This window comes from Oratosquilla oratoria, chromosome 19 (assembly GCF_046742065.1).
Source record: "Oratosquilla oratoria isolate Oo_2021 chromosome 19, ASM4674206v1, whole genome shotgun sequence".
Lineage (NCBI taxonomy): Eukaryota > Metazoa > Arthropoda > Malacostraca > Stomatopoda > Squillidae > Oratosquilla > Oratosquilla oratoria.
Window position 1 is genome coordinate 23648360 of NC_134795.1, and position 10000 is coordinate 23658359.

Genomic DNA, 10000 nt, shown 5'->3' on the forward strand with positions numbered 1-10000 from the left:
TCTAGAAGTTTTTTTCTGGTTAATGGTGGCCTCCTCGTACCTGACTTAAATCATCTGTTGATCACCCGACAAGCATCTATGAGAGATTTTGATATATAGTCAACTGTGGTAGAATAGAACAAACCCAACATCCACTTTTCTGTTGTCTTTTCCTAAAAGCAACTCATAAACAACAATACAGCCATGTGCCTCTCATCCTCGGCTACAACATGTGGCTACCAGAGGCCACTAAAAAGTGGCTCACGTGTGGGCGGGTCCTTAACTCAGCATCCTTTGGAGAGAATACTTTGTTATGCAAAGTGAGCAAGAGAAAGACGCCTGCTTATGGCGTGCTGTTCACAACCTTAATGTACGATCCTATACAAAGGACTCTCCCGAAAGAGAAAGAAAAAATCTACATAGGACCGTTATAAAGTAAATAAAAAAAAATTCAATATTGGGAGTGTAAAGGGAAGCCAAGAGGCGTTGGGGAGTTTGTCTTGGAGTCTTTATGAAGAAAAATGTAGGTGCGGGTTATTTAGAGAAGTTACTGTGCAGTCGTACCATAGATATTGAATCGAGTTTTATTACACGACAAATGACTTTCCCTTTCTATTAATGCAATGATTATTTATACCTATATATATGTCTCTATGTATTTATCTGCATCTGAATTTACATCTAATTCTAAATCTACGTTTATATCTCTATCTGTATCTATATCTTCATCTGTATCTATATATGTATCTATTTCTTTATCTATATCTATATGTATATCTTATCTACATCTCTCTCTTTATCTACATTTTTATCTATATTTATATATAGAAAATCTGGATTTACTCCTTCCGCACTGGCTGGTACTTTTACTTCTCCTGTAGGTGCCGCCAGGCGTTTCTATTCATCTCTATGTCACCCTTCGGAAGTGAAATGGTTATCAAGACTTTAGTAATGTCCTTTTCGCAACAGTGTAAAACTTTTACCAAGGTGAATAATACACGACTTACTTTGTTTGGTTATTCATTTGTTTAGTTATATATCTATGTACCTGTTTTCGGTCCTAAACCTATCAGAAACCTCTAGTATCATGGGGCCGTACAAAATTATATTAAGTTTATTTAATTAGAAAGCTGTGTGATATAATCCTGTCTTGACGCATTAGTAACATTAGGAAAACAGTTAGCCTAGGGAACTTGATTGTTAAAGAAATTTACTTAGCTGTGATTTAAGGAGTAATGAGGCTAACTTGTGCTAATAGGAATGCCGTTTTGCTCTTGTATTTAACTTTATAATAGTAAAGGATTCCCACGGATGATTGAGATTACCTTCAGGCAAACAGAATGAAATGCAAAAATTGGATAAAGTAATAAAATGGTCATCTAATTTTTCGAATTCCACATCTTCAGGTTTCCGGGAATAATGCTATAAAACAAAATCACTTATGTGTCCCTTTAATTCATAAAAATGCCAAGAACAGTTCCTCTGTGTAATATGAAATTATCAATCGTATTACGTGCTGTACGATAGAATTTATTATTTTTTTCTTATTTCTTATCATTATTTTTTACTATAAACTAAGGTGCACTGTTGTGGAATATCTCCATTAAACTCGGCGAATGATTACCGTAGACTTGCTGTGTTGATTGAAATTAACTGCGAAATGGCACGAAAGTCCACCCGTCACATATCGATAATGGAAAAGGGATTTGAATCACCAATCTGATGTATTTCATTGCAATGAGATAAACATTATCTTTAGTAGAGATGAGCCTTAATTAAATTATGATAACCCATTTTCTGTCTGAGGTCATGACGACTCTTCACCTATGAGGACAACAGAAATATTTCAATTAATTCAGGCATAGAAATACAAATTATGAATGAGCTACGACAGGAGACGCTACGTCATGGTTGATGCTGTCATTGCAATTCCATGTGGCTGGATGGCAATTGTGGGCAGTAAGCAATGGAGCCAATGGGAACCATAATGGTGACATTATGCTTATTAGTTAGGAATGATACCTACCATAATACATCAATATCCATACTGATCACAGTTGAAGCTATATTATCCATTCGCTAACCACAGGGTATCATGTGTTTGGATATAATAGGTTAGGGACAGGCAGAATAAAAGAAAATGTTCCTCCCACAAAAGAAAATGTTTATCGAAATAGACACCATGAGTCCATGGAGATATGTGATATAACTTGGATAGCAGCCATAACTAAGACTCAAAAGTGTTACACAATACAAATTTTTCAAAAACACACTATCAAAATCTAATTAGAAAACTAAGTAGTCAGTAAGCTTTTTTCATGTTGTGCAATTTCTTTAAAAGAGGAATAAAAAACCCTTTGATATGTTGCCCCAAAAAGTATAATAATCTTAGGTAACTCACACTTTCCACTACTCGAGTTTACAATACACACTGCCCTACCATAAACTAACCATATTTTTTTTACTAATTCAAAACTTGTGACCCCATTATGCTGAAATTTGCTAATCAGTCTATAATTACGTGCCGCTGTTACTCGTTTGCCTTCGATCTCGTCTCGTAATTATGAAAGCTAAATCATCAACAGCACAGGTGACTCACACTGTCCTTGGCTGTCTGAGTACATAGGGCAAAGGTGATGAGGTTCATCCTTTAAAGAGCCTCTTCCCATTTAAGTCATTGAACCTCTGTAAACACTTTAAATATTCTATTATGTCTAATGACAAAAAATCATTCTGTTCTTAAGATTCTCTGGAGGAAATGGTTGAAATTAAATTTTTACCAAATTAAAACAATAATGTTGAGTAACTGCTAAAGATCTAATAATTTCATTCAACCTAAAGCAGCCATTAGGTATTCATGAACCAAGCTCAAAGTTAAAATTGGTTAAACTTGTGTAATAGGTCTGTTAAATAACGTCTATTATCGATAACCTTTCAACAGTAAGTGTGGAGTCATGTACATCAAACACGATTTCGGTTTAACGTCGCGAGCTCACCCTAACACGAGGTTGGAACGGTGCCTACAGTATTACAGAGGACTTTACAGCATGATATTTTAAAGAATCATGCTCTAGGTCCAATTGGCTGGCGGCAGGGATCCAAATGCCGTCACCTCGACTTCTGTCGCAAATAGCGACGCTTTAACGGTCAGCGAGCATCCAGACATGATTTCGACAGGTATCTTTGTCAACTCTTTTGATTATGAATATTCCTCAAAGTTGAATAGAATCACCTAGAGCTAGGCTCGAACTAAATTCAAATATCATCGGGTCTGAGAGGTTTGAATGATTTTTTGCTTTCTTTAAGAGATTTCCTTTATCCGCTTTGATTCTTGGGAATCCTATAAATATTGGGAGATTACTTAGTCTTAGCCATAAGGAAAAATTAAATTAGCTCCAAAACCAAATGGGATAATCGAGGAGTATTATTAAAACAGATTTCTCTTTTTGTCGTAAGACCTATTCGAAGCTGAACAAAACCTCCTGGTATTTGCCAGGACAGACTTTTGGAAGTCCACTTAGCACAGAAAGTCTCTGAATTATATAAGCGCTAGTACTGTCCGGGAGATTATGATGACAATCTTTCTCCCAAAGGTATAATAAGAAATACATCAATGTTAAGGGGGTATGAAAGATATTTTCAATCTAAAATTTTTTTATAAGGAAAGCAGAATTTTAGAAAGAATAAATTTCTAAAACAAAAATAAGAATACAACAACAAAAAAATGCATAGGACTTTGGGGATGTGAGAGGGTGGAAAAATACCAAGTTGAGGACTGTGGAAGTGGGTTGAAAAACCTGAAGTATTTGAGGGTGAATACATGGCCATGTGAAAGGGAAAAAGGGAAATAGAGCGAGATATTGCGGTGGACCATTCTTAGACAATCGATGGTAGTTTTGAACCAATGTAGGGAGTCAAATGCCCCTAGATTAAAAAAAAAAAAATGACATCATATTTAAAGAAAAAAATGTTTCAAGAGTGAAGAAAGGTCTTTTGTCAAATATAAAGTTACAACTGGCGATAATTGAGAACCTGAGAAGAAAAAGGACACGTGATATTCCTCAAGAAAGGAAAAAAGGACATTGGGGAAGGTGATAATGTATGCAAGAGTGATGCGGTGTTATGAATAAGATAAATTATTTTCATTCTAGAATGTGAAAGAATATTTAAAGAAACCGGTGCCGCAGTCACAGAAACGAAATTGAATTCTTTTCTTCTCCAAAAATTGAAGTTCTGTTGAAGTGTGATAGGACTCGCACTTCACTGTTTTTTAGAAGAAAAAAAATGGGAAGGTGGACGGGTTTTTAATAAAATGAATTTCATTACCTAGAATCTGAAATTTTCTTGAGAATCTCATAATAAAGAATAAAATACATATTTTTCCAACTCTCTTAACCTTAACGTCTCATTGGTATATTATGGTGTTATAGTTTTCTAAGTGCTGAGAAAAGAGAGCAGCTATTTCCATGACACTATATGTGTGTGTATATATATATACATATATATATATAAATATATTATATATATATATATATGTATATATATATATATATATATACCGTCTCCAAAGCATACATTGCCACCGAAAATACCACTAATTCTCGTGGGGGTTTATGTCCTGGTTTCAAACGTCTGCACAGCTGGCGGTTGGCGAGTGTAGGAAAATGAGACCGGGGTGAGGTCACGCAGGGTCGTCAGGTCATATTGAAGCCTGTTGACGGGTTTGATTCTTCTGTTTTCAATCCAGTGAGGAAGACCCTAGAGGTGGAAACGTCTGGTTCTGAATAAACTCACTACTCTAGCCTTAACTTTTCATTTTACCACCTCACTTCTATATTTGTCAATCTTTACTTACAATTACATGTATATGTACATTTATTTGTATATGCAAATGCATATGCATATGTATATGTATATCTATATGCATATGCGACTTTCGGAAATTATTTGAGTTGACATACGCCATCAATGGCGATTTTCTTCAGGTATTTAAAACGAAGAAGGCACATCAAGGATTGATACCAACTTCACCACTGGCTATGTGTTGAGCTTCGGTCTGTGAAAATTAAGTAAGGATGGCATATAGCACTCTAATTAGATTCTTCGTCGGACGTTAGATTAACTTCCAAGTTATAGACTTTTATAGCTCCATTAGCTCAGTCGGTAGAGTTTTGAACTATTGTCAAGCAAGACCCCGGTTCGAATACCGGGACAACTGTCGGAAATTATTTGGGTTGACATACGCCGTCAATGGCGATTATCTTCAGGTATTTACAACGAAGGAAGCCCATCAAGGATTCGTATCAGTTTCACCACTGGGTATATGTTGAGCTTGGGTCTCTGTGAAAAGTAAGGACGGCAGTTAAGCAATCCACTTAGTTGTATAGCTGTAAAGAAGTGAATGTGTTAATCTGTATATTGATGGCTGTGGTGTATTGCGAGATGTAAACTCTTTTTAGAATATGTAGTTTCTTGGAATTGTAGCAAAGTTTAAGTATTTTTCTGTTCTTGAGTAGATCTTGCCTGGTAGGAGTTTTATTGTGTGCTTGTGTCATGTATTTGCGTATGCTACCATCACGAGTATGCATAATGAGTCTCTTGCTCACAGAGGTAGTGTAACACCAATGTATGAGGCATTAGGGAGAAGCTTGAAAACCTCTTCTGGGCAAGGAGATTGTTGTCTTTAGTCAAGTTATTTCTCATGATAATGCAGGAGACTTTTGATTTTTTTTTTAGTATATAATAAGAGCTGTTTTGTATGTTGGTGTCACTTGATTTTTGTAATAAATTGTGTGTTCAGAGGATGTGTTGTTTTGTTCGTGTTGTGTTATGGTACGGGTGATGAAAAGTCTCGTCTCTTTGTCAGTGATGGAGCTGGAAATGCTATTGTTAATAAATATCTGTTGGACACACGATACTTCATTATGAAATTTTTTCAAAGAGGAGTAATTCCTGTATGCGCTTCGAAGGTATGCCCGAACGACACTAATTTTGCTTAAAGAAAATGGAGAAAAGTTGGACGTGGGCCAATTGTTGTCTGTTGACCACATTACACTTGTGTCAGGATCAGAGGAACGTTTAAGGTTGTCGGTGATGGAGTTTGGGAAGGCATGCGATAAGAGAAAGTTGAAGGTAAAAGTGGGTATAATTATGATGATAAATTGTAAAAGGGTAGAAGGTGGCAGTGATTTGGATGTCTAAAATGAGAGAGGCTGGAGGAAGTGGATAGCTTTAGGTATTTGAGGTCACACGTGGCAGGAAAGAGAGGAGTAGAGGTGGAGGTAAATTGTAGATTGAATGAAGCCAATAAATGCCTTGGGGGATTATTATTATTTTTATGAGAAATAGACAAATGAGAATAGATACAAAGAGGAGATTGTATGAAAGGATGGTTGTGCCGACGGTATTGTATGGGACAAAGACTTAGAATTTAAGAGAGGCATAGATGAAATGTCTGAGAATTGTTGTAGTGGTTACTAAGCTGGATAGAGTGAAAAACGAGGAGTTGAGGATGAGAGCGAAAATAGAAAAGGAGATGGCAGATAGAGCTGATGAAAGATTATTTGAATGGTTTGGATACATGGAATAAATGAGTGATGAAATAATAGTAAAAGAGGTGTGAAAAGCTGAGGTGGTAAGTATGAACTTGAGGACCGAGGAGATGGACGGATGAGATGAAGGGGGCGCTGAGCAAGAGGAGAATGCCTGTTGAGCAAGAAAGAGAGAAGGCAGGGGTGAGTTGAGAATGAATGTTTATGGATGATACTGTTATTTAAGGGAGGCAGGGATGACGGATGGGGGTTAGAAGGTACTTATATGTGAATGATATTTCGACGCAGCTAGAAGGGATTTCTCCCTGTCTTTTCTTTTTCTGTATGTAGGGGACGTAGATAAAGGGTCGCCGATTAAGTGAAGCAGCCTTGCTGCGGATGTATTATGTCTTGCTACCTTCCGTTTGAGTCATTAGCAGCTGAGATAGAAGGGATGGAGGGGGTGGTGGAAGACAAAGAAATGGGTGGGAATAGGCACATTTCTCTGAATTGTCTAACTCCCTTATAAAAGGGAAAAAGCTCTCGGTATTCAAATATCATATATATATATATATATATATATATATATATATATATATGTATATATATATGTATATGTACATATATATATATACATGTATATATATATCTATCTATATATATATATAGATATAGATATATATAGACAGAGAGAGAGAGAGAGAGAGAGAGAGAGAGAAAGAGGGAGAAAGTAGAGAGAGCTACATAAATTATTAATCAAATAAGTAAATAAGGAAAACCGACAAAAAAGCAAATTCACAAAATTGTAATGAACCGTTTTAAAAATATCGATTTGCTAGACAGTATATTTTGTTAGAAGAACTTGTAATTTGTATAACGAATAAAGTAAGACATAAAAAATGAAGAAAAACAGTAGAAAACATAATAAAGGGAATCAAAATACGATAAAGTAGAACTGACATAAGGTAGAACGATTATAAAATCTCAGTAGAATAGGAACTTTAATGAAAAAGAAAGAAAAAAACGCAATGAAATCAGGAATAAAAAGGCAAGAGTCTGGGGACGAATGGTTAAAGAAGAATCGAATGGGAAATTGGTCCCAAAGACCCCGAGGGTCCGCGCGAGGAGCCTCAAACCAAACCGCGCGCGCAAAAAAAAAAAAAAAAAAAAAGACCCTGGGAAACTGAAAGAGCGAAAGATCACGAAAGAGAGCTAGGAGTATGTCTAAAGGTAAGAGAGGAATAGGAGTGAGTGTTAGAGATACGGGAGAGTATGAGATATCAGGGGACCTTGAGGGGGAGGAGAGTAAGACAAAGTAAGAAAATGTCAGGGAATGGGAAAGACGACTGTGGGATAACAAAAGAAAGTGAGAAAGCGTGCGGGACAGAAGTGAAACGGAGGATAGCAATGGAGATGGGAGTAGAAAAAGAGAAAATGAGATAGACTGAGGGAGAATAAGATTGAGGGCGGGGTAATATGAGAGAGTAATACATAGAAATAAATAAACAAACAGAAACCATAAAAGAAACGTGAATGAAGGCACGCTACATTCCGTGTCAGGTCACACAAATATTTGTACTTTTAATGTAAATATATTTCCGCGTAGTTAGCACGAAAAAGCACAACATGTATTACAACTATTCAATCTAATAATCAAGTTTGCTCGCCATCATCTTACGTTTTTATTCTTCAGGCATTCAGAGAACGTATGATCTCGTCAGATGTTTTGAAGCATTCCTGAAAAATATATTTAATTGAATTAATGCCGCAACCTTTAATAAAATATGTCATAAAGAAAAACCTTAAAAGATTGATTTATTATATATATATATATATATATATATACATATACATATATATATACATATACATATATATATATACATATATATATATATATATACATATACATATATATATATATATACATATACATATATATATATATATATATATATATATATATATACATATATATATATCATACATAAACATAGATGTGGGTAAAAGTAAGGTGATGAGATGTACAAGGGGTGAAAGTGGGAGCAGGCTGGAAATGAGCATTAAGGGAGAGCAAATGGAGGAAGTGAATAGTTTTAGATACTTGGGTGCGAATGTCGCAGGAAGGGGTGGAGTGGAGGTGGAGGTAGAATGTAGATTGAGAGAAGCGAGTAAATGCCTTGGTAGATCAAAAAGTGTAATGAGGAATAGACATTTGGAAATGGGTGCTAAGAGGAGATTGTATGAAGGAGTGATTGTGCTAACAGCACTGTATGGGGCAGAAACATGGAACATAAGAGAAGAAGAGAGAAGGAGTCTCAATGTGTTTGAGATGAGGTGTCTGAGAATTATGATGGAGGTTACTAGGCTGGATAGAGTGAGAAATGAGGAGGTTAGGAGGAGAACAGGGGTGGAAAGGGAGTTGGGATGGTCTGGACACATGGAAAGAATGAGTGAAGAAAGACTAATGAAAGAGGTATGGAAAGCAGATGTGGAAAGGATGGGGTGAAAGGGGCTTTGGGGAAGAGGGGAATGTTGGTTGAGGAAGGACGGGAGAGGACAGAAAACAGGGGTGAATGGAATTTGGTTGTATATGGATGTTGTAATAGACGAGATGCAATGGATGGGGGGATGGGGTTGAGGTAGTATGTGTAAGAAAAAATTGACGCATCCCGAAGGGATTTCTCCCCGTCTTCTCCTTTTCTGCATGAGAGGACGGAGAAGGGGTCGCCGATTTAATGATGCGGCCTTGCTGTGGGTGTGCTGTGTCTTGCGACACTGCCTTTGACCAAGGGCCGTGGACAAGATGCAGGGATGACCCATCATCCAGGAGGTACCAAGATAAGAGGGAGGGTAGAGGGGAGTGAAGTGTGCTGGGCATGGAATGGGTGGGAATGGTTTTGTGCCTTTTCTTTTTGGCTACCTCCCTTGTAATTGGGAAGAAGTCTTTGGTATTTCTTTGTATATATATATATATATATATATATATATATATATATATATATATATATATAAGACGAAAATACATTACCAACCTCAAACTCTACAGTAGTCACGAAACTAAGAAAATTTATAGAACAAACCAACACTGAAATAATATAAAACACAGAACAAAGATCAGAGAAAATAATAAAAAACAAAACAACAGACTACAAAAATGTAAATAGAAATGTGTACAAAATCCTCTATACTGTGTGTGATCATTCGTATTATGGAAGGAATGAACAAAGAATCACAAAATGACGACAACACAAAATCGATGTTTGATCACACAGAACCAGTCACTCCCCTGTAACACACAGACAAAACACGACACCTACCGAATTGGAAAAACATAGCAATAATACACCAAGGACTCAACAAGAAAATGAGAAAAGTTATACAAGGTGTCCTCAGTATATGTATATGTATATATATATATGTATATCCATATATACATATATATATATATATATATTTATATAGATAGATAGATAGATAGATAGATAGAT